This window comes from Lissotriton helveticus, chromosome 1_1 (genome assembly GCF_964261635.1).
Source record: "Lissotriton helveticus chromosome 1_1, aLisHel1.1, whole genome shotgun sequence".
In the NCBI taxonomy this organism is placed as follows: Eukaryota; Metazoa; Chordata; class Amphibia; order Caudata; family Salamandridae; genus Lissotriton; species Lissotriton helveticus.
Window position 1 is genome coordinate 1,124,972,450 of NC_136057.1, and position 26,826 is coordinate 1,124,999,275.

At 46.0% G+C, this 26,826-nt stretch overlaps 1 protein-coding gene and 1 long non-coding RNA gene across 3 annotated transcripts in view; one reads left to right on the forward strand and one right to left on the reverse strand.

Moving 5' to 3' along the window:
• Positions 1–26,826, forward strand: part of CEP290 (centrosomal protein 290) — a 1,500,249-nt gene that overhangs the window by 177,518 nt on the left and 1,295,905 nt on the right. The gene's annotated exons all lie outside the window — the stretch shown is intronic.
• LOC144772293 (uncharacterized) lies at positions 9,926–11,621 on the reverse strand. Its single transcript, XR_013599709.1, has 4 exons — positions 11,541–11,621; positions 11,336–11,454; positions 10,959–11,051; positions 9,926–10,156 (listed from the first exon to the last, which is right to left on the reverse strand). It is a non-coding gene; the product is annotated as an uncharacterized LOC144772293 (long non-coding RNA).

Consider the following 26,826-nt stretch of genomic DNA (forward strand, 5'->3'; position numbering starts at 1 on the left):
TAGAAGTAGCAGGGGTCGTGGCCCTCGGACCGGTCCAGGCGCGGACAGGCGCGGACAGGCGCAGACGGGCTCGCCTTTGGCACGCCTTCGGTGCGCCTGCTGCGCTCGCCCGCTGCGCGCTTGGGTCATAATTCTTTTATGGAGTATTCGGGCGAGCAACTAGAGCGCTGCCGCCCGAGCCTCCCCAAGATGGCGGCCCCGCTATGCCCAGGACCAATACATCGTGACCGGCAGTGCCCCGAAATCCGCCGTCACTGATCGGTCCTTCTTCAGGTAAGCCCTCCGTTAAAATGAACAGTAGTTTAAAATGAAATAGCAGCAATAATATTTAAAATTACAAAAGTGCAGCGTTGACCTAGGAAATCTCCCGGCTGAGCCTCAGGAGCGAGCAATAGATGATCAAAGTGCAAAGTGCAGCGTACAATTTTAAAAACCTCCCGGCTGAGCCTCAGGAGTAAACTGGATATAACACAAGTAGTTAGCCGTTGACAGCACTTCTAAAAATGTTGCACACTTGAATACATTTTTTTTTCTCTTTTCAGTGTGCGTGTATTGGTGTGAGTGCTGTCCTCAAACACACAAAGAAAACATAGAGCACACTGGTAGCCAACTGGCTATCCTGTCCCAAGATGCACTACTGAACAGAGCGCGTAGAAAATCTTAATGCAATCTGCAACTAGTTGTGCTAGTTAAAAACTAATAAAAACAAAACAAATGGTGTGGTAATGAATAAAAATAAACATGAACATAAATATACAAATACAAATAAGTGCTGTAATTGTGAATGGTATGACTGGTACATTGTTCCTCACGACAAGATACCAAAGAAAAAGAGAGAATAAGTCTGATCATACTAAAACATGTTATAACATGTACAGAGAACCCCTTAATGCTGCTCTCTGTATATTGCTAATCAGAGCAAAAGAAATGTGGGTAACTCACGTGTTTGTAGAAGATACAACTGAATTGATTAACTGCTAGCATGATGATGAACAAAACAATAACCAAAATAATCCATATAATTCTAGAATTTCAATACTCATCTGAGTAGTGTTGTGCTTTTGGTCAATTACGGAACTGGTTGCAGATTGTTAGATTTTCTTAATTTTCTTGCTTGTTTCGTGATAACTAATTCTTCCAGGTTTGCGAGCACACTTTCTGCTGTCTGTCCATTTTAATACTTCCGGCCTCACATGCAAATTATTTTGGTATAGTGCGCATGTCCGTCAGCAAGTTGGTACTTTCGCTCTGAGGCCCTCTCGGTTCACATCTAAGGCAACTCTGCTCACATGGGCTTATGAACCGATAACGCATGGTTTCTCTATTGATCTTATTTTTGGTGTGGAAGGTTTCACTTGGGTAGTTTGGACACAGAGCCACTCCGTTGAATTGTGCATGTAAGCACAATGATGGCTTTCTTAGAGCGTTTTTTCATCACGTAATGTATGTCGCATCTATTTTACTCTACGGCTAGTGTCTAATTTTTTTAAATACACGTAAATTCTTTAAATACACGCACATGTTGAGGGATGTAAAGGGTTCCCAATTTCCATTTTAATGTTAAGTTTATTGCTTTGTTTTCAGTTACCCCTGACAAAGGGTTTGTTATAACCAAAATGTATTGGGTTTTGTGATATGAGATGCCTTTGAAGAATTTTGAGCCTCTCAAAAGGATGTATATTTGTCCATAAATTATTAGAATTATGGAGATTTAGGCATGTCTACAAATGGATTACTAATAAAGCAACTCTTGGGTCTAAAGTTGCATACCTATAGATAAACTCTTTAAGCCCACGGGCTCTGTTCAATAGAATGTGTCTTAGAATTGGATAGCCTCTTGGCTACCAGTGTTCTCCGAGTGTAAACATATGTCACAATCTGTTTTCACTGTCCTCCTCTTCTTTTCCCCTTTCATTTTACTTTCTTTCCTAACCAAGATGTAGGGCCATGGTCATTTGTTTTAATTCACCCTGATCTATTTTGGATTTTTCCATGCCTTCTTTTATACTCCGAATTATCTATTTTAGTTAAACATTAACAATGTTTCTCAATTCTTTTGGCAAGTTCCTTCCTTGATTTTGTGTGGCAAGTATTTAGTTATATTATGTTATGTTAGCGGGATTTGTAAAGCACACTACTGCCCGGAGTCATCTAGGTGCTATCCCGTTCCAGCCAAGAAAAAAGCAAGACCACAGATTTACCAGGACCTAAACAACCAGGTCTTCACAGCTTTCCTGAAAGCGAGAAGACCGGGTGCTGTTTAAATGAAAGAGGTAGGGCACTCATTTGCCTTGGATGCTTCCAGCACAAAGCTTTTGCCCCCCCCCCCCCCCCACCTGATCTGTATACATCTGGGTAGTATAGCTAATTTAGCATTAGCAGAGCTTAAATTTCTGTTAGGAAGATTCCACTTCAAACTCTGATTCAGAAAATCAGGGCTAAGATCATGAAGTGCCTTATATGCGAGATACAACGCCTTAAAGGTGATTCTTTGTTTAATGGGTAGCCAGTGAAAGTTTTTTTTTTATATCCTGGGATACAGAGCAGCATTTTGAAGGACTTGTAGTTTGTTCATATTGTATTTATAGGTTGTGAAAAGTAGGCTGTTGCAATATTCGATTTCCGCGAGTTTCAGGGAGGTGATTAGGGTTTTTTGCAGTTCATCAGGTATCAATGGCTGGATTTTTTTATCCTTCTGAGGGTGCAGAAGGTGGATGAGGTGCGCTTATTCACCTGATCAGCGAAATTTTATTTGTTGTGGATAATCACTCCCACATTCTGAGCCTTTTTAACTGGTGTCAGGATAGAACTCTTGATGGCCGTCCAAGCAGATGGAGCCCAAAAAGATGATTGGGATCCAAAAAATAGGACTTCAGTTTTTCCTGCATTTAATTTGAGGCAATTTGAGTTTAGCCACTCATAGACAGCCAGTGAAATCTGAGCCCGGTGCCCGCCTCGTCTTTTCCAATCGATATGACAATTTGGTTGTCATCCGCATAGGTCAGAGAGAATCCAAAGCTTCTTATCAAATTTGGGAGGGGAGACATCAATATTAGAAAAGGGTAGGGCTCAGCGAGAACCCTTGAGGAACCCTGCATGGGCGGGAGAAAGGATGAGAAGTGTAGTTCTCCAATTTTACTATTTGCTCACGATCTAGCAAGTAGGATTTTAGAAGGTCTCAAATCGAGCCCTCTATCCCACAATTATCCAGTCAGCCTAGAAGTAGCTTGTGACTGACAGAGTCAAAGGCAGCCGAGAGATCAAGCAGGATAAGGGCTATCCCTTTCCCTTATCCAATACCTGCCTGATCTCTTCCGATGCCTTGTTCAGTGCCGTCTCACTGCTATGCCCACTTTGAAAACAAAATTGAGTGATGTCCAATAGTTTGCTAGTTTGCTAGATTCAATAAAAGTCATCGACTGGTTAGTCATAATATTTTCAGCTGTTGTGGCTGGTACGGGTAGGCGGGAAATGGGGTGATAGTTAGTTGGGACTCTCTGGTCTAGTGAGGCTTTTTAAGGAGAGGGATCAGGGCTTCCAGATGGTGGGGAAGATACCGGTTTTACACATGGCTTGATAGATGGAAGCCAGTTTGGTCGCAATTACCTCTGTAGCAAGTTTGGCTATATTGGGAGGGCAGGGATCGTAAGGAGAGGAGATCGTAGTCAGAGGGTGCTGTATTTTCTAAATTCTAGTTAAGTATCTGACAAAGCCTGAGGCTCTTTTCATGGTCATTACATTACACAGTTTCAAAGCCATGAAATAGTGTATGCTCGTTTTAGTTTTTAATCTCTGGTTATCTGGTTAGAACGGGCTTAGAAGTGTGTCATGGTCCCCCTCAACTGAAAGACCTAACCCCTCATAAGTCCACTTCAGCAAGAGTTGTGAGTCCCTGTATATCCTTAATATTGGTTTTGATAACTTCTTCCATCACACTTGTATTTTGGGGCATGTTTACCAGCTTTTAAGAGTTGCACATATTATTCCACAATTCTTCCTACATTTATTTTGGACAATTTGATTTGTAACTTGTCTAGTGTCGGATACCAGCCATTGGTCATCTTTTACCTATTTTGCACTCCCCTTGTTTTCTAAAGGTGTTCTTCTGTTATGGGCATGTTGAGGTTTTTTGCCCCACATTACAATTATTTTTTGTAGGTGATCATAGGTACTGGGTTCGAGTCTCGACAGGAACTCTCAATATCCTGTAATTCTGGGCAAATCACTTAATCTCTCCATGCCTAACAAAAAATGAATGATCGAGGCATGTGAGCTGTAGATCACATGCTGTGCATAGCTCGCCATCTAGTGTTGGTTCCGGATGTTTGCACTTTTTTTCTTCGAAGAAGTCTTTCCAGTCACGAGGTTGGTGACTCCTCCTTTGGGTGATAGTGCGCTTGGGCATGGACTCCATTGTTAGATTGTTTTTTTCCGCCATCGGGTTTGTAAGTCTATCACTGCGCTCCGGTTCGACACTGTTCCTTTGGTTTCCCCTGGTGCGCAAGATACTCACCTTCGACGGTATTGTTTTCGATCGTGTCTCCCTTCCTATCGCGTATCAAATTTACTTACTAAAACAAATCTTTCGATCGTAAAGCTCGTGGAAGGCCGTTGGGCCTACCTATGTCGGGCCGACCCGCAGTCAATGGAATGAACTCCCTTCAAATTCTGCCCTAGGTGTCACGCGAAATACCCACGCACCAACTCACACGAAGTGTGTAATCTGTGTTTGTCCCCTAACACAGAGAACAAGACTGCGATGCGTGCCAGGCTTTCTGCTCCAAGAAAACACTTTGCGATCGCCTGGCTCGACGTCGCAACATGCAGAGCCAGTACACAAGCTCCATTCCGAACATCTTCTGGCACCAATCGGACGAAGAGGCTGGGGTGGCTATGGGAACCGAGGAGGAGCAGGAGCTGGTCGCCATCTCAGAGCTCGACTCCGAGCAAGAGGACAACATCCCACATGGACAACGTACTGTGAGTACAGCTCCCCCCTCGTTCCAAGACACAACTCCACATAAAAAGAAGGCTCCAGTCCAACCCGCGCCCTCAGGCTCCGGTCGGCAACTAGACCACGCTTCCGACGCCCTGCCTTCTGGCTCTGCACGAAAGCCTACTAAAAAGCCTTCCTGCTCTGAAAAGACTCCCTACAAATTGAGCTCTGAGCCGGGACTTTCGGTGTCGAAACACAAGTCCAGCACCGACCCCCACTATTTGGCCCCGAAACACACTTCAGATCTAAAGACACCAACGCTTACGACTCCGGCACCAGACATTTTGGCGCCGAAAGTCAGATGTGCCAAAAACATCAAAAAAGCACAGTTTCGATACTCTGATCGACAAACCGGATCCTAGATGTGGGTCATCAAAATATTTTTGAGAAGTCGTCTTCCCCCTCAACTTATCGAGGCTTGCTTCATCATTTGACGACCTCTCACACCCAGGTAGAAGCAATGCTGCCCGGCAGACTCAACCTGGGAAAACTAGTTTGTCCATGGGAATTCTTAAAAATCTCAGCTCAGGGGGTGGGGGCCGAGTTTGCCTGGCTCCAAGATGGCCGCCACCATATGAAGCTTCGTGAACCCAGACACCCATCCTCAAGTATCCTGATGCCCACAGCGACATGAACTGTAGTGAAAGAGGTTCCCCTTGATGCTGGGCCCTTGAAACAGCATCTGGCCCGAAGTCGAATCTGAGCAAGGCTCAGAGGGTGGCACAGCGTCCCGGGACTGGTGAGGAGAACCTGCAGCGGTCAATCTGCATGCACTGGAGTCGCGATCCGAGAAGTGGCGACACTATAGGCCCACCAACAGAGCACTCCGACGCTGTGTGTTGCTCTATACCTGCCCGCTAACAAAAAGACTGCACCAGGAGTGCTGGCGAACGGCCGTGCCGAGAGAGCGGTGAGGCGCGTGTCCAGATAAGAGGTGAGCTGGAGGCATGGGCAAAGAGAGACAACGACCTGGGCCGATGGCGGTGCAGGAAATACGGGCGCTGAGGCTACAAGAGAGCCCGGCTCCAAGTGGCCTTAATCACGATGGAGCTCCCTCAACTTGAGGTCTGAGCCACTGTATCAGTCATATCAGAGGGCCTGATCCAAACAGACCTAGGCAAATGCAAGTCCTTAGTCCAACAGAGCTTTATATCCTGGCTGGGACCAACCATACAAACAGAATTAGCCCGAAGTTCTACTTCCCTGTTGGTAACAACCATATAAGCATAATCAGCCCTAACTAAAAACAAAGATACACAGAAACTATCTCTCCAGCAAAGAGTGAACCGTAAACAATAACCTATTATCGTGGTAGGAGAGACAGACTATTTGGCCCGTGAAACAACAAGGGGCGAAGAGACCTAAAGCTCTCCAAGAGACAGTTTGGCAGGGAGATATAGTAAAAGGCCCACTACGAGGCCTGGTTGCTGAGAAGCTTCGAACAGAGAGTATGTGAGTAAGCTGAGCTGTGCCCACACTAAATAATGCAGAGTGCAGGACATCTGGTGAGATACCCTGCTAGCCATCAAGTAGCTGATTGAGGCAACATAACCCACCCTATAGCGAGACAAGCTACTGCACAAGATGGGCAAAACGGACAAGACACAACCCAAACTTCAATTTGAATCTCGTAAAAGTCAAAAACCACGTGAGGTGGACATGAATTCCACGGGGACTGCACAAAAACCACTGATCCTACCACAGACCCTTAACTGAAACAGAAACTCTCAGTAATGCAGTGCAGTTTAATCAAGATCGCCAGTAAAACAGATGCGCTCACATTACGCATTATTAGAATGACGGAGTGGCTGAACAAACAGACGGAGAGGTTATACGAAGTGGAGAAGAGAGTGTCTGATGTTAAAGATGTATTAACAGCAGAGCCTGTGATACAAAAAAAGATATAAAATGCACTGCAGACTAAAGCGGAGGATTTAGAGGCTTGCTCCTGAAGGAACAACCTACACCTTATAGGAGTAACCGAAACAACCAATACAGGAAATATGGATCAATACGTGAAACATTTACTGACTGAAGTACACGGGACGGAAACCTTCTCAGAGATCTTCATGGTAGAGTGAGCCCATCGCACCCTGGCACCCAAACCCATTCCTGGAGTGAGCCCCGACCAATAATAGCCAGATTACTAAATTACAGGGACAGAGATGCAGCACTACGTAAGGCCTGTGACCTTAAAACCCTGCAATATGAAGGAATGAACTTGTCACTCTATCCCGACTTTACAGAGTAGGTACAAGAAGTGCGCCGGCTGTTTGTTCCAATCAAGAGGAAGCTCTGCAACCTCCAATTAGAGTGCAGGATGCTATACCCAGCCAAACTGCGAGTAATAACGGAGGGTTAGGTGTATTTCTTCACTGATCCGCAACAGGTGTCACACTTCCTCAAGCAAAGGGAGAGGAATGGCAACAGATGGAGATCCCTGCGCAATGTCTCTGGACCAGAGGAGGAGCTGCGGATGATGAGGAACAGCAATACTAAACAGCAAGACCAAGAACAATGGGAGGCTTGGAACAATAGTGAGACAAGACATCTAATCTACAGAATTTCGGATAGTGGGCACCCGAGACAGTTGCTAAAATATGATGAAACTGCCAACCATCTTTATTTATCTTCATTTCTATATTAGACCTGAACAGCAGGAAGCCGAACCAAAAGACTGGGCATTCTCACATCAAGGGGATGCGATGACCGTTATCTTGGTAAGATTGTTCAGTCTGCTTGGCCTCGGACTGAGATGCTGATTTGAGCAATATAAGTACACACTATCCCAATTTGGCACTGCCCCCTCCTCAATGTTTACCTCGTCATAGGAATGCTGGGGTGATAGTCAAAATATGTGATGGGAAAGGCGGTGTAGAATACTTCACATGTCTTTGTGTCCCCGCCTTGAGCATGCAGACTTGGGACGCATTACTCACTAACACAACATAATTATGGGTGTACTAAGCGACTCCTTTTTACCGTCCATTGGATGGGTAAGCCGAGTTTATTGAGAGCACAGTAGGCCGGTGACACCCAACCCCATGTGTGCACCACCATACGTAATTGGCAGTTTGTTTTTATTGTTTGGGGATTGTGGAGAGGGACTAGGGATTGTAATATTTCAGCTATTTACAGTTTGGGGTCACATAGCATGGGTTGGACTGGGGTTTCATATTTGACAGTAAGAGAGGGAAGAAAATAAACACAAACACAGTATGACCTACAGCCGCACTAAACCAGACACGACGGGAGACCCAGATCAAGTAACATCGGACACAATCCATAGGCAGACATTGCGATGTATTACTTGGAATGTGCGGGACTAAATGATCACCGCGAAATACTTACGGTTGTAGCATACCTAAAAAGACCGAAAGTGGATGTTGCGATATTGCAAGAAACTCACCTGCCACTGGGCAGCGACGCGCTAACCAGAAGGAGAACACTGGGCCAGTATTTTGCGGCAGGGTTTGCCACACACTCATGAGAGGTACTAATTTGGGCGGATGGGAAAACATGGGTAAGACTGAAGCACATATTCCCGGACCCAGATGGCAGATTCGTGATAGCTACTTGCGGGAAAGGAGACTTAGGGGGTGGTACTAGTTGGTGTATATGGTCCAAATCATGACGACCTCCAGTTCTATCAATCCCTGAACGCCTGCCTATTGCAGTGGGGCGATCGTCCACAACTCTGGGGTGGAGACTTTAAATGTGTGCTAGACCCTTCGTGCAATCGTTCCAAGTTCCTCGTCGCCCCTGTGCGGTTGCAAGAGCACTCATAGAAATAACAGAAACTACAGGGCTGGTAGACGTGTAGAGACATCGATATCCTGGGGATGGGGGTTTCACGCCCTACTCATCGGTGCATGATATACACACTTGCATAGATTGTTGGTTAATATCAAGGAGTATGGTAACCTGAGTGAATGGATGTATGCTACTCCCTCGGTCCTATTCAGACCATTCACTTATGCTGTTGGATTTAGAATTTCGTGCCCCACTGGTCGCAGATTTTACCTGGCGCTTCCCTTTCCCTACTTGCTTCTAGATCCAGTCTTCAAGTCAGAATTATCACAAGCAATTGAGGAATAGTTTGCTATAAATGCTTGCTCAGTTGATCACTTCGCTACGGTCTGGGAGGCATTCAAAGCTTACATAAGAGGAGTTGCAATTGCTAAACACGCTGACGGTCCTTAGATTATTACAGAACAGACTGAAACACCTAGATAAAGAGATAGCGGCTTTGGTGCTTTGACCTAAGAGGAGCAGTGATCCTAGTGTGCCTAGTGAGATCAAAAGTAAGCTAAAAGAATATCTCAAAACAGCGGATGCTGAAGTCCAATACCTAGGCAAATATACTATCGCAAAAACATGTGGGGACGGAGAAAGACCAGGGACCACACTCGCGATGCTCGTGTGCCCTAGAAGGGAAACGGAGGTGATCATAGACCTCCGAGATGAGGGGGACGGGCAGGACCACTGACTGTGTGATGAGACTCGCAGTGCTGACAGGTTTAGCAAATAATACGCTAATTTATACCAAACACGAGTCCTGCCCAACGAAGAGGCACACAAGAACTATTTAGAACACATTGCCATGACTTGGCTTGCTAGCGAACATAGGGAGCATTTAATGGCCCCATTACATCCAGCTGAAGTTCGCACAGACCTTGCTAGTATGCCATCAGGCAAAGCACTAGGTATAGAGGACATGACGGTAGCTTTCTACAAGGCATATCAGGACCTACTCATCCCGCACCTAGTTAAATTATATGAAGAGATGACTGAGGCGGTTTATGGCAAAGGTAAATACCCAGGCAAAAACAATATAAATATTTGGCAAGAGAGTGTGATGTATCATACAGTAAAACATATAAATATATATACACAAGAAAAAATTAGAGCAACCAAATGCTATGATAACATAGAAAATGTAATTATGATGATAAAAATTGATATGGACATGTTCAATCATACTGAGAATCATATTTAAAACAAGATAAAAACGAAGCAATTATTGGATCATGATGATATGTGCAAAAAGGTTTTAACAGAAATATTCGATGATTCCCAGAGCTAATTCAGGGAGCTGTTGTCTGTCGACGCGTTTCAACACAAACACTGTGTCTTCATCAGGACAATTTCTGTTTAAGTCTAAAATTTAAAAATATGTTCTGTAAGGTTACTCATTCTTGTTACATGATAATATTTACGTTTTAGATGTACACTTGTAGTAGTTCGTAATTAATCTATCTACATAGGTTCTTGCCAGATAAATTATACAACAATCTGGTATACCGCAAAAGAAGGACATTTTAAAAAAAGATAAACAAACCACGACAATGCTGAATATCATTTCTAGCAACAAGAGACACATTCAATACAATAGATATTTCTATCAAGAATAACATAGATCGTAGAAAAGATATGAAATACAAAGACCCATGCCTAGAAGAGGTTATCAAAAGGCAGAGATGAAAGAAAAATACATTTTTGGTGCCAATACTTTAGTATATTTCAAAATAGAAAAACGGAAGGAAGGGATTCACATCTTGCTAAGGAGGAGAGACACTGATAATTCATGTCTCTACATTCCATCAATGGCGATTTCACATAAAGATTCTTTTACTTTACATCTTATATTAAGATTGACGATAGCAGTAACTTTTTCATAGAAAAGTCCTTTACTTTTTCATAGAAAAATCCTTTTTATCTACCCAATTCACTCAAGAGAAATACCTATTTATATCATAAGATCGCATTTAAGTAATATCTATTACACTCACCAGACATTTTACTCAAATATCTAGGATTATATTATACATCAAGGGAGTCATCGCAGTGGTCTTAAATTCAAAAGCTTCTCTTTCCTATAAACTTTCATACCTATGGATATTCTTAATTAAAACAAAGAGCTTTTATGGGATCTTTCACGTTTGTGTATATCAACTCTCACCTTTAGAGTGCTTCATGTAGCATTAATCTTTCAGGCTGAGAAAAAGGTTAAACACGAAGGTCTTAACTAAGGACGGTTTTCCAGTTTAAAAACCTGTTGAAAGGATGGTAATAGAAATTGACTTACAGATTCATTTTTTCATTGATTTATTTTGTTACGCTATATTCCTACCACAAGGTGACAGATATAAAGAAATACCTTTTAATTTATTGTGCCGTGTTTCTGAATTTCAGGTATAAGGAGCTTTATGAACAGCGGTGATCCATTTTGTTAAAAACAATCTGGAAAAGGATATATGTAAAAAGATATTGTGTGTAGATGTCCATACAAAAAGATAAAGATTTAAATCTAATCACCTTTGAGCTTAGCGATCTTACCTTTAAAAGAAAATGAGTTCGTCAAAAGACGCAATGACCCAGTTCAGTTGGAGCCAATTCAATTAGGCCAAACCCATGGGCGTGGAGCGGATAATGGTGTTCAGTGATATAAGATTCCGCTGATGATGGCAAGAAAGATTGTTCAGTAACGTGACATTATATCAAGATGTTCTGTTTCCTAATATCTATTTCAGGGATCTTTTACCTGTTTCGCCACGCAGCGATGTTTGGATGCAGGATCAGGTTGCATGCGACTATTTAGACAGATCACGGTAGCACAAACATTTCTCTCAGAATCGCAGCGGTGTATTTCCAAATGGGCGGGAGCTGTCGACAAAATTTAGTGCACAGTATATTACTAATTGTATATAGCACCAATTGTGCTCTAATTAATATGCCTAAATGAACTGTTCGGCTTCTCAAGGCTCACCGTAGCAATATAGGTTATTATTGCTATGCGTACTAAGTCGTTCTATTTAGCCTATAAAGAAAAAGGGGAACTGTAAAATATAACGGCTTTACGTTGTGGAGTCTTTGCAATATAGCGACATAATCTAACTGAGTAAAACTATTATACGGACGTCACGAGGGATTTCTCAAGTGTCGGTATAGTGCGCCTACCTTCCTTTCTTTCGTAGCTCAAAACTGGCGTTCTGAGTCGTGTCTGGAACGGCGTCCGAATGGCGTCCAAAAGGCAGAGGTTAGAGAAGGTAGATCCAGCCTCTTTATATAGGTGGTTTTCTAATTGGTGAGCCAGAAAAAACGGACCTCCCTTTCTTAGGCGGACCTCCCTTTCTTAAGGGGACAGATCATGTACTCCGCATTAATTAATAAAGCTTGTAAATTATAGTGGGTTTTTCACGAAGAGACAGTCTCACTACTTGTCTTTTAACCACACATCATTCTGTTGGTCATTTATTTGTTATATAATGTGTCCGAGACCCGATGTTAATAAAACGAGCAAAACCCGATATATTTTAAAGGTGCAAACAGCACCAAAAATGGAGATCACGTAATGGTGGGGGGCTGGGTCAAAGGGGTGGGGGGGGGCTGCGGTTTGTGGGAGAGGCGGTGATGGGGGGGAAAAAGAGAGGGAAAGGAAATCCTGCATGATTCTTTCAAGGTTACACCAGGCATGGAAAATTCCTGTACTTTATTAGTTCATATAATTGCATTCTACCATGGGAGTTCATTGTTCAGCCCTCGGGTAAAGGTGCCAAGAGTGAAAATCCAATAGACTTCTCTTTTCTTTCTAATTTTTTCACCTCTGTCATTAGGTATGTGAATTCTTTCCAAAACACACCACTTGGCCTCCGATGGTGAATGTTTGTATTCAACAAAGTGGCTGACCAGCGGTGCCGAGTATTTCTTTGTTTTAATCGCTGATCTGTGCTCAGTCATGCGAGTTTTTATTGCACGCGCGGTTTCCCCCACGTAACCTAAGTTGCAAGGGCATACAACCAGGTAAACTCCATTCCGTGTGTTACATGTACAGAGCTCCCTTGCATGAATAGTGATGACTGAGGCGGACAGGATGCCCCCTTCATTCCGAGAAGCATTAATGGTCACACGGCTGAAGTCCGGTAGACCTCTCGAAGAATGCTCCTCAGATAGCCCTTTGTCTTAATTAAATGTTGATGCTAAAATATACGCCAAGATCTTAGCCAACAGATTAGCCCCCTTGTTACCGGGAGTGGTGTGCCCGTAGCAGACCGGTTTCTTCCATATCTGAACCTATCATACAATCTTCGCACTTTATTCGGAGTCATACAAAGGGTGGTCCCGGATGTGAAGGCAGCAGGAGTGTTCCTGAATGCAGAAAGGGATCACACAAGGTATTTATAAAAATCGGTGATTGTACAATATATACAATTGGTAAAATCATTGCTTTTGTTTGACATTGAGGGCGGAATTTCATCCATTACAGACAGCAATTATTCACCGATTCATTCTTTTTCCCTTTAAAGCAATAGTTTCATCCCCGACAGAACAACTGTTGTCTTTGCATATTCACACTCAGGTTCTGAGGGACACAGGATTACCCGAATATTGTTTACGCAAAAAATATGAGGGCATGGAGATTTAAGGAATTTACAGCAGAACGGAAAGCTATGAGCGCAACCCCCCGAGGCACCTTCCTCCGGCTATGGCGTCTGGGGACCCGGCTGGACAGTCCCCAGGCCTGTTAAGTTGACGAGTGGACGTGGCTGACACTCTCCCCGTTTGTCATTATCTGACTGAAAACACAGGACACAGCCATTAACTCTCCCCCACAGAGCTAACACAATTTGTGTTTATCCACCTAACAGTGGGCACCAGCAGACCACAGCGTCGACAGCCGGTGGAGATCTGTGCTTAAAAATGGCATTATTGAATAGTCACGCTAGAAACACACAGGTTCTATCTAACCACGAAATATAATTTCCAAGGTCGATGTCACAAAAAGATGTTGGTTTGGGCTGTGCGTTCAGTCAGTGGTGTAGTTGCCATTGTTTGTTTTGACGGCAGGGCACGTGGTACACCTACTGTAGGGGGAAGTGGATGAAACAGATTTATGTTTAACTAAATTAACAGCACAAAGTATTTGATTAAAACAAAATTCCAACTTCCTCCTCGTGTCATTAACGGGTAGGGCATAGGGAGGAGGAGGCAACTGCAGCCTAAGGGAGGGAGCAAAGAGCAGTTGCCAGGGGCGGGAGGTGTTGGTCTGGGAGGCACAGGAGATTAGGTGAATTAGGAGCAGCAGCAAGGACAGAGGGAAGGACAAAGTAGTGCACTGAAGGAAACCTTATGGCCTTTAGTGAAAGGATTCATGTAGCTGGGCCAGTCTCCAGGGCGGAACAAAAGGAGGGACTACTAAGTGTATTCACCAATAAAAAGCCAGCATTTCTAAAGGACAGTAGGAAGAGCCAATGAAAAAGATAGGCTTTTATTTGAAGCCCATATCTAGATACTACATGTGTCTTTTGAGATGGGGCATGCGCTGCCGAGGCGAGAACTAAAAACCCACCAACACAATGATCTGACAGACCAGCTTATTGGACAATGCCTGATTGACCAATTTAACAGTTCAACCCTGGAATTGTCCATATCATTTTCCTTTCATCATTTTCCAATGAAGTCGTTTTTGTGCAAGACACCCAGATTTGTATCCAACAGAACTAATAAAAAAAGAGATACAAGCAGTACATTTTTGATGAGGCATGGCCAACCCCACCCTTCGATGGCTGTCGAAGACAAAAGCTCATCTCCATAACCATGCAAAATCCATCATACCTATACACGATGCCACTGATGGGATAAGGCATGGAGTGGAACACCTGCTCGAAACTCTGGTCCACATACTAGCCTGATTACTACTTTGTGATTGGTTCTGGGGGCTGCTGAATGCGCTGTAGCTTTAGCCAGGGCGTAATCTGGCTGATATTTCACCCATATGCTGACAGCCCACACTGCGCCATTTCCTACCAGCATCCTGAATTGGCGTTGATGGCGTTCTACCCAAGTGGAGGGATGGCCTTCTGACTGAATGAAGAGACTGTTTAGGTTACTACCAGCTATTATGAGGAGCCAGCAGCTTGGCCCATCTTGCGTCAGGAACCCCCTAGGTCTTATTAGGGCAGGCTGCTCTGGTGCCTATGCCTGCCTCCTGGGTTGGATGGGAACAAACAAACAAACAAAAGTGGTTAGTGAGCTCCCCTGGGGGGGACATCACAAAGATTTCTCCTGGTGGCAGTATTCATGGTATGCCTGCCCCTCCAGGGTCCCTTCCCCAAGGACTTTAAGCATGAACCAAGGCCTCCATGCTGCCAACCTGTCATCATTTGACAGTGAAGTGTTGAACCTTATGCCATTCTATGGGTGAAAAGCTCCATGCTGCACTGATAAACTGTAGCTGTTAGCATGTGATACTGGACAGCAGTGTGACTCCCAGTCCAATTTTCCTCTCACCCCAAATGGCGACGACTGTGCTGGAGAGTACTCATTTGCCAGTCACTAGATATGGAGAAGGCAGGTCCTAAGCAAACTATGCTGGCAATTTGTGAATGGTGCCCAACCAGACATCAATCCGAGGTGGGCTTTGAGTCCATTGGACAACAGGCTGGAGACCCTACAAATAAAGGAGATGAGGGAATGTAGGGTCATCTGTTGGAGATGTGCTCCTTCCTGAATGTAATGTAATGTAAATTGATACTTGTATAGCGCACTACTCACCCGCAAGGGTCTCAAGGCGCTTGTACGAATACCGCTGTGGAACCCATCCTGGCTTTCCCTGTGAGGTGTCCACTCCTGGGCACCCCCAAGGTGGAGGCCTGGCATCCTTAGCGTTGTGGGGGCCGTTGTGGAGATTAAGCAAGCTATTGCCCAGAGTTGCAGAGTGGGACTCCATGATTGGAATAGGCACCGAGGTGAGAATTATCAGGTCAGTGGAATTTTTGAGCCCAAGACCCGCCGAGGCGGGGAATTGAACCCTGGTCCCGGGCTAGACCTCTGCATCAGGGTCTGCCGCTCTAACCATTGAGCACAAAAGGAGATAGGTCCTTGACGGGGCTGAGGGAGGGCTGGACCCTATATAATGAACACACAAAAAGTTGCCCCCTTCTCAATTTACTTTTAGTTAGGGACCAAATAAAAATTCATTAAATCTGGTCCGGTATATTTATTTATACCTGTTAATCATATTCTTTCATACAAAAATTATTTCAAATGGCAGAAAGAGAATACACAATACAAACAATTACTAACAATCTTACTAAATTACCAACTAACACAAAACATATTATAAAAATGTCCAAAGAAAATAACATCAATATTACATCCAACAAACCATACAAATTGCAATGCCACAATTTTACATTATATTAAACCATTTCATTGATCCAAATTCATAACATGGAAAGAGTTACTTCATCACAAGAGCAAGAAATGCATGTATCAATGTTATCCTAAGAAACACTAAATGTTACAGTTGGCTCTTGCTGGATTTGCCGACGCGTTTCAAGTTCGGGCCATTAATGTCCAAACCATCATCAGGGCTCTGTTATTTTTCTGTTAGGATGCAAAAAAACGAAGTTTTAATACAACCTATTGACCTCTTTTCTAGAATACCACCGTTCGTATAAGGGATAAATGTACCTGTATGTTGCTATGTAGTTGACCTGAAATGATTTTAATGGAATCAATCCTTTCTTCAGGTCTCAACTGGGAAAACTTTTTCCACGAAAAAAGCTGGGAAATGAACAACAAATTGTCCACATTTACAGGACGTAATCATAGGGCATTATATCAACCTAATATTATATTTAAGGAATTCATACCTTAATCTGAGCAATCTTGCGATGCAAGGAGGGGCGGAGGAATGTCTTTTTCTTTGCTTTTAATCCTATTTAAACGACACATAACCTGCTTTTAGCAACCCAATGTGTTTTAATGAAACTCAAGGTGCTAGTATACATAATGTACTTCTCGTACCTGTAGTGCACACCACCGTTTTAGTCGTAATCAACAGCTTCGTCTTTTCATTAAATGTTGCCACGTCTACCTGTTTGGGCAATACACTTGTAAGTCCACAGGTATTTTCAAAATTATCACAAAGTAATTCACTCAACTTTGGCAGCAGGTTCCGAAGGCTCACATACCTGTATTGTTGTGGAGCGAGGCAATGCCTCTCACCCCCCGTCTACCGCCCCGTCCGGGGCTGTAGGTATATCGGAATCGCCTCCCTTTTATTGCTCGCGTGTTCTGATTATATCAACAAATCAATCGTTCTCTAGAAGGAGAAACGAATTGTCAAATATCTCTTGGTTCGCGGGCTTGTAGTAAACTAAAAAGCGGCCCGCGCAGCCGTATGTGTGGCATTACCTGCTTCTGCAGTCTGTATCTGCCGCATCTACGTGTTGCTTCTCAGTCGCTCACTGCTCGTTTGTGAAGCCGGCGGCCATATTGCCAAAGTATAAAAGAACTACTATTCAGACAAATGTATTGTGGGAATTGTAGTGTATTTTTAAACGCCTTAAAAACATGTACGTGGGTTGCAAGTAGGGGTTCTATAATTTGCCCCAAATATTTCAAAGTGGGGGGCAGGGGTGTGTCATTTACAAAAGTATTAGAACAATTAGATGTTAGTTCGCACAATTATTAATCAAAAAGATTAATCTTGCATAGTAGCTAACAGATTGTTTCTGTCTTAGCAAAGACAACCAGGCAGTGTGACGCAAAGTCTCATATTCTTGACAATTCTGACATATTGTTTAGGCCAGTCATTATGCAGTTAAATTTCAAAATGAGGTATGCTTCCTTCTCAAGTAGCATCCTCTCAATGTCAGCGGGGCGCTGTACGTTACTCATTGTGTGAAGGACAGACCACCTAAAATCATTCTCATTATGTGACATTTCAACAAAATGTTCCACCATAGGGGCTGTGAGTATTTTCTTTTTGATCCTTGATCTATGTTGTCCTATTCGGAGGTTAACCTGCTGGTTAGTTTTGCCTATGTAGATCCTAGAGCAAGGGCAAATGATTACGTAAATTACGTTTTTGGTTTTACAGTTCGAGAAACCAAGGTGTTTCCACTTGACCCCTTGGTGTTGGAACTCATTTCCTTCGATAGTACTGCCGCATGAAACACAATTACCGCACCGATGGTGTCTTTCTATTGGTTTCATGTCCCATAGCGCAAGAAGATCATGTTTTGGTTGGGACTTCGGGAGATCCGCTCTCACAATTTGTTGTCCCAAACTCTGATTTTTCTTATATGCGAAAATGGGGCGCGGAAAAGGGCATTCCAAGTCTTCCAATAGGTGCCAATTTTTGAGGACCGCTCGTCTAAGCCTATGCGTGTCAGGCCCAAAGGTGGTTACGCATACTAATCGGTCTAGTTCCTTCTTCTCCTTGATTTGTAGTAAGGTTTCCCGAGGGGTAACCTTTTATACGAATTCTTCAAGAGCTTTCGTGGGTACCCTCTATGGATCATCTCATTACAGAAGGAGGGACTCAAACAGGTCAACAATACCACTTGGTATCGAGCTCTAAACGAGGATCCCACGAAGCAGATCCTCCGAGATAGGGGACTATGACCATCATGCCCAGGTCTTCTGTGGGATACGGTTGCGGAAGTGCTGCCGCAGTGCCCGGCGGAGGTCCAGGCAGAGCTTACCCAAGCCCTAGCAGAGGGAAGGGATGCAGCACGATTTTCAATACGGTGTGGAATTGATACCACGGACTAGCTGGGTAGGGCGATTGCGACGACGGTGGCGGTTTGCGGCCACGTCTGGCTGAGGTCTGCCAACTTTTTGGGGGATGTCCAAGCCACCGTTATGGGCATGCCCTTCGATGGCCGTCGCCTCTTTGGCGACAAGGCGGCCAGTGCACTGGAGCGTTTTAAGGACTCCAGGGCTACGGCCAAGTCCTTGGGCCTCGGCCATCGCCAGCAAACATCCGCCTTTCGCCCCTTTCGTGGCCAAGGAAGGGGCGCCCCACACATCCAGCTAGCCACAGGCCGAGGAATGCACCTCAACGCGGTCGCAGACGTGGTAACCGCCGTGGTGCTGCCGATGGACACCGGCAAGGGCAGTCCACACCCGCCCCCGCAGCATCTGCCTCAAAATCCTCCGAGTTTTCAGGCCCATTCTACGCCAGTGGGGGGCAGGGTTTGCCATCACCTCCTCCACTGGTGCTCTATCACAACGAACAGGTGTTTGCTGCAAATCGTCCGAAGGGGCTACTCCCTCCCCTTCGAGGCGACACCTCCAGCCATGCCACCGCAGTACCACCGCATGTCGGGGGATTACGTGCTACTTCTGCAGGCGAAAGTTACGGCCCTCTTGGCCAAGGGGGCCGTCGAGCGCGTTCCTGGGCCAGAAGTAGGACGTGGTTCCTATTCCCACTACTTTCTGGTACCCAAGAAGGGCAAAGGAGACCTACGCCCTATCTTGGACCTACGGAGCGTCAACGGCTTCCTCCGGAAGGAGAAGTTCAAGATGCTGACTTTGGGTCAGGTCCTAGCTGCCCTGGACCCAGAAGACTGAATGGTAGCGTTGGACTTGCAGGACGCGTATTTCCACATCCCCGTCCTGCCGGCCCACCGGCGTTACCTGCGGTTCACGGTAGGCCACGAGCACTTTCAGTTTACCGTGCTCCCCTTCGGCCTTAGCAGCGCCCCGTGGGTGTTCACGAAAGTGATGGCAGTGGTCGCAGCTCATCTGCGCAGATTAGGGGTTTCAGTCTTCCCCTATCTCGACGATTGGTTGTTGAAGGCGGGCTCGCCCCAGACAGTCGCCTCCCACCTCCAGACTACGGCCGACCTCCTGCAATCGCTGGGGTTCTCCATCAACGTGCTAAAGTCACACCTGTGCCCCTCTCAAAAGCTCCTTTTCATCGGAGCGATTCTGGACTTGGCGCAGTTTCGGGTTTATCCCCCCCGAACAGCGGGTTTGGGATGTTCAGGCTCTGATTCCGATCTTTCGGCCTTTATTACGAGTCTCGGTCAGGTTGACACTGCGGCTCCTGGAGCTGATGGCCTCCTACATCCTTCTGGTGCATCACGCCCGGTGGCGGATGCGGGCTCTGCAGTGGGACCTGAAGTTTCAGTGGGCACAGCATCAAGGCAACCTGTCCGACCACGTCCTGATCTCGGAGGGCACTGCGAGACAGTTGCAGTGGTGGCTCACGGACCATGATTGGGTCAGCGGCAGATCTCTCTCCCTTCCCCAACCGGAGCACGTAGTGGTGACGGATGCGTCCCTCCTGGGATGGGGAGGCCACATGGGAGAGAGGGAGACCAGGGGCCTCTGGTCTCCGGCGGAGTTCCGGCTCCACATCAACCTTCTGGAGCTGCAGGCGATCCGGCTTGCACTGAAAGCATTCCTTCCCTCTGTCTGGGGAAGTGTAGTGCAGGTGTTCACGGACAACACCACCACCATGTGGTACTGCAACAAACAGGGCGGGGGTGGGGTCGTGGACCCTTTGTCAGAAGGCTCTGCGCCTCTGGCAATGGCTGGAACACCAGGGCGTCACCCTGGTGGCTCAACACCTGGCAGGTTCCCTGAAAGCCAGGGCGGACGAACTCCGCATGATGCATATGGATCACTAATGTCGTCTGCAAGGCCTCTTTCAGCTTCGGGGAGAGCCTTGGTTAGATCTATTCGCCACAGAAGAGAACGTGCAATGTCATCAGTTCTGCGCGTTGGAATTTCCAAGGCGGCACTCGCTCGGAGAAGCTTTTCGTCGCGAGTGGGGCTGCGGTCTGTTATACGCCTTTCTGCCTATAGCACTTCTGCCCAGAGTGCTGAAGAAGATCAGGCGAGACCGGGCCCAAGTCATCCTTGTGGCTCCGGACTGGGCATGAAGATACTTGTATCCCGAGCTACTCAGCATGTCAGTCGATCCCCCGATTCATCTGCCTCTTCAGGAGGACCTTCTGTCGCAGCAGCAGGGGACGGTCCTCCACCCGAACCTGTCCAGCCTCCACCTCCATGCGTGGAGATTGAGCGGCGGCAGTTTAGGCCATTTAACTTGCCTCCTGAAGTCTGTGATGTGATTCTGGCAGCCAGGCGTCCCTCCATAAAATCGGTATACGCCTGCAGGTGGAACAAATTTGAGGCGTGGTGCACAGCAAAGACTGTGGATCAACTCTCTGCCCCCCTTTCAGAGGTTTTCCTCTTCCTTCTTTCTCTTGCCCAGCAGGGATCTGCTCTGGGCACTATTAAGGACTACCTCTCTGCCATTTCTGCCTTCTTTAGGCTTCCTGATCAGCCTTCTCTTTTCAAGTCCCCTGTTGTAAATAGATTTTTGAAAGGCATCACGCTCATGTTTCCTCCTGTTCCTTTCGTGATGCCTCAGTGGGACTTGAACCTTGTTCTAACCTATATGATGTGCGCTCCTTTCGAGCCGCTTCATAATTGCCCTCTTCGTCTTCTGACTCTTAAGACTGCATTCCCGGATATCACCTCTGCCAGGAGAGGGAGTGAGCTCCAGGCTCTATCTTCTAAGCCTCCTTTCCTTTCTGTCCATCCCGAGAAAGTTTACTTGAAAACTCGTCCTTCTTTCCTGCCCAAAGTGGTTACAGCCTTTCATATCGGGCAGTCCATCACCTTGCCCACCTTCTTTCCGCCGCCGCATCCCTCGAAGGAGGAAGAGAGGCTCCACCGTCTGAACAAAAAACGTGCGCTCTCCTTTTATCTAGACCGCACACGCCAGTTCCGGGTGGACGACCAGGTCTTTGTTGGTTACGTGGGCACGAAGAAGGGACGGCCGGTGCACAAGCAGACAATCTCTCGTGGGTCGTGTTGTGCATCAAGGTCTGTTACTCCTTGGCGAAAAAGGATCCTCCTGTTGAGCCGAGGGCCCATTCAACTCGGGCCACGGCGCTACTACTGCCCTGGGTCGGGGAGTCCCCTTGCAGGACATCTGTAAGGCAGCTACATGGGCTTCGCTGCACATGTTTGCTAGACACTACTGCCTGGACAGCCAAGTCCAGAGAGATGGCTTTTTCGGCCGTTCCGTTCTCCAGGACTTTCTGGTGTGATCTTGGTTCGCAGACCCACCACCGGGGTTGGTATTGCTGGGGTATCTATTCTAAGGTAAGGAATCTAACACTAACCTGTTTCTTTCAGATGCGCAAGTTACTTACCTTCGGTAACGATATATCTGTGAGAAACAGTAGTTAGTGTTAGATTTCTTACCGCCCCACCCATCCTCCCTGTTCTGCGAACCCCCTTTCAGGGCCCTAGTTTCATGGCACCAGTGTCGGTCTCTGGCATGGCTCTGCGTTCCTGGCGCGGAAAGCTATATACAAGAACTGATGTCAGCGCTTGAGGGCGGTGTCTAAGTACTCCGGCGTCATCCCGGTGATAACGACGACGGACGTGGAGCCGCAGACAACGCCTACCGACGCGCAGGGATACTGCTACGCAAAACTTTCCGAATCCAGTCTGACACCTGGGTATACTCTAAGGTAAGGAATCTAATACTAACTACTGTTTCTTACAGAAATATTGTTACCAAAGGTAAGTAACTTGTGCTTCAGGTACAACCATACCTGCAATACCTTACATTTTCATTGTTGCATAGATCACATTGACGAATTGTAGCCATACCATGAACAGCAAGGATTTGACCATACACATGTCAGGTTTTCTTGTGCAACCTCATCTTTGCCCACATTAATATGTCAGTGTATTAACACCTCCTATTTACACATCAACTAGTCAGTACCTTCTGATTCTTACAGTGGGGGATCACAAATGTTTCCACGATACTCATTCCACTTCCCCCACACTCCTGTCCATTTTTTGGGGCATCTCCTATGTATGTATACTGATTTTTCAGTTACTATTAATTCGTCCATGTCTCGATACTACCTACCCAATGTGGGGGTCTGTCTGGTTCCCCATAGTTGTGCTATATTTCTTTTCGCTAAAACCATACCAAGTGCTACCCAGGTTTGTGCCGCATGATTGAGATCTGTGGGTTCCCAGATGTTGAGTATACACCTCTTCGGCTCCAGCGCAACCGTTATTCCTGTGACCTGTGAAATTGTGTGCATGATTGCTTTCTAGTATGCAGCAATTCCTATGCACTGCCAGATTGTGTGCCAGAATGTGCCTTGTGCTCCACATTGCCGCATGCAAAGTGGCGTATCTGTCCTGTGTAATTTGTACAACAATGTCATGGTATAATACATGCGGTGTAGCACCTTCAGCTGCACTAGTTTAAATCTAGTGAGGATTGCTACCTCCCTGGGGGATGCCAGTGCTTCCTGCCAGTCTGTCCCGTCTAGTTCACTCAGGTCAGTCTCCCATCTAGTTTTCAGGATTGTTGTCGGGTCCAGTTGGGTGTTTACTATTTTCTTGTAAATTAGTGAGATGGCTTTTTTGTCATATGATCAGTAAGTAGTCTATCCTCAAGGGGACTCCGGCAGTTGTGTGCCTCGCGGGATCAGTGCCTCGAGTGCATGCCGTATTTGCATGTATCTGTAAGCCTCCGTGTCTGCTAAGCCATAGGTCTGCGGCAGTTGTGTAAACGGGATAATCTCACCTTTCTGCCATAAGTCCCCCCACCCTCGAGATGCCTATTAGCTCCCATTGTCTGAAACCTTTAGTATTTAGTAGCTTGCCTAATTTTTTTGCGTCCCGTAGTGGCGTAGCCTGCGTCACAACTCCCTCCCATCCCAGTTCCCTCTGCCCCTCATGCCAAATCTTGATTTTGATTGTCGGCCCTGTTAGCGTCTTTGTTCTAGTCTTATTATATAATTCCCCCATCATTTCGTCCACACCTCAGAGATGGCTGTCCATGCGATAAGCCGGTTCCACCTGCGCGGCGTGAAGCCATTGATTTATGACTGCCAGTTGTGATGCCAATAGTATGTTTTGATATGTGGGAGTGCTATGCCTCCATCGTACCAGCTTTTGACCAGTTTGTGCATAGCAATACGGGTTGCCTTACCATCCCATAACAGCTTATTCACTTCATTATTAATTGCTATGAAGTATGTCGGAGAGACATAATGGCGTATTCTGTAGGATATATAAGAATCTGGGGTGCGCCATCATTTTAAAGAGGGCTGCCCTGCCTAACAATTTAAGTGGCAGTGACTGCCAGTGAAGGACGTCTCGACGAAAACGTTCCAGAGATTTCATGCAATAAAATGTATGTCCTGATATGTTGTATAAATACCTAGATATTTAAACCCTTCGGTAGCTACCTGTATGTCACAATTGCGCGGGAGTCGTGGGGGAGCGTCCAAGAGTACGAAGATATGGTATTTTGTCCGATTTATGGTATAGCCGGACACACGCCGGTATGCCGCACAGATATCCATGAGGCAGTTAAAAGAACGCATGGGCGAAGCCACGTACAGCAGCACATCGTCAGCATAGAGCGAGATGCGATCCTCCCATCCCATTGCCCACTTGAGCCCACGGATTACCGGGTCTTGTCGTATCCTTGCTGCTAGGGGTTCCAATACGATTGCGAATAATAGCGGCGATAATGGGCAACCCTGCTGCGTCCCTTTTCCCAACGGCAGACAGCCGAGATGCGCCCATTGGCTACCACCTCTGCCATTGGTTTCTTGATTAATAATTCCACCCATTGTATGAAATTGGGTCCGAATCCCAAATGGTAAAGAACCGCAAACATAAAGGGCCATTCAACCGTGTCGAATGCCATTAGTGTGTCCAGAGATAGAAATATTGCGTCCTCTTTGATCGTGGATCTGCGCGCCATGACACTGTGGACCCTTTGCAGATTCAATGCCGTATTGCGTTGTGTCATGAATCCTGATTGGTCCAGGTGAATCATCATTTCTAAATATGGCTGCAATCATGTTTCGAGCACTTTTGCTAATATCTTTGCTTCTGCGTTGATAAGGGAGATCGGCCTGTACGACATGCAGCTGTGTGGTGGTTTGCCCGGCTTGTGATTTGCGACTATCGTTGCCAGGCGCTGATCTCTAGGAAGTTCACCCTTCTCTACACGTGTTAAGTAGGTGGGGCGCCAGAATAGTAGCCGTCTGTTTATAGAATTCCACGGGAATTCCATTGGGTCCCAGGGCTTTACCTGTATGTAAGGCTAGTATTGCCCGTGTCAGTTAATCTTGTGTACGGTCTGCCTCCAAGGATTGTACTGCTGCTTTGGTCAGCGTTGGCATTTTTATATCTTTCAAAAAGGCTATGTTTTCGTTCACTGTAGCGGTGGCTGTAGGTGTATATATATGCTCATGATGGGTAGCCAATTTGTCGACTATGGCATGGGGATCTGAGGTTGTGATACCTTGTTGTGTTTCTAGCTGCGCTATCCATCTACTGGCTTTTCCCTTTTTGTCTAGCCAGGCCAGGTGTTTGCCTGCCTTGTTACCTTGTTCGTAAACTGTGTGGCCTTGAGTCTAGATTTTGTCTCCTCCCACATGAAGATTTTATATTCTTGTTGTGCTAGCTGGAGCCCATGTGTGGTAGCCTCATTAATATCTGAGGTGTGGTCTTCTTCCGCCCTCTCTAACTGCTGCTCTAGCGCTTGTATTTGTTGACGTTGTTGTTTCTTGTGATGTGTCACCAATTAGATTGCCTGGCCACGCAGGACTGTTTTGTATGCTTCCCTTAGTGTCGTTGGTGCCGTCACCGAGTGTTCATTTTCAACAAAATATTGTTTTGTGGTTGTGATTAGTTTTTTCTTAATCTCCTTAACCTTTAAATAGTGTGGGCATAGTGGAAAAAACCTGCGTCAACCCGGGATGAATGAAGCACAGGTAACGAGTTTTGTTGAGTGGTCTGATATACCTCTAGGCAGGTGTGTTATATCTAGTACCCCCTCCATCCCTGCCATCAGCGTAAATATATAGTCTGTTCTTCATAAACTGTTGTGAGCCCCTGAGTGGAAGGTATATTGACGCTCGTGTGGGTGTCTGGCCCTCCAAACATCTGTTAGCCCAATCGCATTAACGAAGTCCTTCAGCTTGGGATTGGAGCTGCTAGAGTCTCTGGGGGGGTGTCGCATGTCCATGGATGTATCAATGATTGCGTTGAAATCTCCCCCTATAATAAGTTCTCCCTGTGGGAGTGAGAGCAAGAATTTGCCTAGGTGTGCGAGGGTGGAATTGTGTAAAGCAGGTGGGGCAGAAACTGATACTAAGTTATAGGGCTGTCCCTCCCATTGGCATGTAACTTTGGCAAACCTACCCTGGTCGTCCATCCAAGACTTCTTTACTATCAAGTGGCATAGTTTCTGTATTAAGACTACTACTCCCCTGGAACCCAAGATGAATCCGGAATGTACTGCCATTTTGTAACCCCATCTGTCTAGGGGCTTACAAGTGGAGACTGTCAAGTGTGATTCCTGTAGCAGTGCCACCGCTGGCCCCTCCTCTTGATATATTGAAGGACCAACACTCTCTTTATCTTGTCCCCCAACCCATTCACATTCCATGAAAGCACCGTGAGGTGCGTAGAGGTCCTGCTATTGTCTATAGTTTGTGAGTTGTTGGCTGTCGTTGGTGCTTATTCCCCATAACTTTGTACTGGCGTGCTGGGGGGAGAGCCATTTGCGACCAGTCCCAGTCTCTCCCTTAGTAGTGTGGTATGTCCACGGCTGTTTATATAGCATTCAGTAACATCGTCACCGTAGTCTAACAGCATTTGCATTGTCCGCACATCCATATGACGCGGTGAGGCTGTTTTCTCAGTCCTGTGTCGGATTTGGCAGCCAAATCTTGTACTTCAAAACATTCCTTTCGGGGGATGATCCTGGTTTCAGTGTCTCTGCCTGTTCAATCCATGCTCAATCTGAGTCTCCCTGTACGTTTTGATTCAGTGTATCACTGGTCGCTCCCTTGCCTGATGAGTCATATTCTGCTGACCTTTCAACGGATTGTCTGTGTCTCTGTTCTGATCTCCGAGTCCCCTTGGCTATGCGCCGCCCCTCCAACCAGTCCGTAGCCTCCTGCGGTGATGTAAAGAACCAATTCATTCCCTCTGCCTCTACTCTCAGTTTTGTG